Source organism: Octodon degus, unplaced genomic scaffold, assembly GCF_000260255.1.
Source record: "Octodon degus isolate 3935 unplaced genomic scaffold, OctDeg1.0 scaffold00072, whole genome shotgun sequence".
In the NCBI taxonomy this organism is placed as follows: domain Eukaryota; kingdom Metazoa; phylum Chordata; class Mammalia; order Rodentia; family Octodontidae; genus Octodon; species Octodon degus.
In genome coordinates this window covers 7,614,269-7,615,179 of record NW_004524648.1, presented here as the reverse complement: position 1 = coordinate 7,615,179, position 911 = coordinate 7,614,269, and positions in this window count along the sequence as shown.

The following is a 911-nucleotide window of genomic DNA, read 5'->3' as shown; positions in this document are numbered from 1 at the left end:
TGAGATTCCAAGCAGAGATCAAGGGAATAGAAAGGGAAGGTGGGAGGAAGACAGTCTGGTCAGGAGGTCCCAGGTCTAGGGCCCCAAATACTGAGTACCAGCTCCTTGGCATCAGACTCCTGCTTCATCTGACCATCTCCTTCCCCAGCTGGTCCCCAGTGACCCAAATCCACTGTGTGCCTCTCCAGTTCCTGAAAACACAAGAGTGAAAACCACAAGCAACCAGCCCAGCTCACCCTAAATAAACCTGCTCTGTTCCCTTCCCTTTCCTGGGCCCCTCCTTTGGGGCTGCATGGTCCAGCCGGTGTCTAATGCCAGGCTGGGGCAAACAAGTACTTGGCAGGCTCCCTGGAGGGCAGGCCCTCCCCCTTCACTGCTCTGCAAATGGCAGCGTCGGTGGCCTGGGCTTTCAGTTACCTTCATTAGAATGGGCCCCAAGAGCTGGCCAGTGCTGACCGCTGGGCTGATTCTATCACAGCAGGGATGAAAGAAGAGAAAAAGAATGAAATGGAGCTGCTTTTCTGCAGCTGCTGTGAGGTGGCGAGAGGTGGCAGGCTGAGGACCGCGTGGGCAGGATAGCCACATTGGAAAACATCTCCTTAGGCCCAAATCAGAGACTTGAAGCAAGTCCTGGAAAATTCAACCAGTTTTGGGTGTGCATAGACATTAGTATAGTGAATGTTGGGCTTCCAGGACTGAGGGTGGCAGCATCCCTGGTGGCCCTGTGTCCGTCCCCTTGAGGGACTTTCAGGCCCAGGGAAAGTGGTCTGCTCTGGCACTGTGTGGGTGGCCACTTGGTTTCTGTTGACTGCCCAGTGAGTAATGGGATTGGGGCCTTTATCCTAACCCTGAGAGTGAGCGGAGGGTGGGAGGGAGCAGACCGAGCGGTCATCCCAGCCCGGCACAGCTGG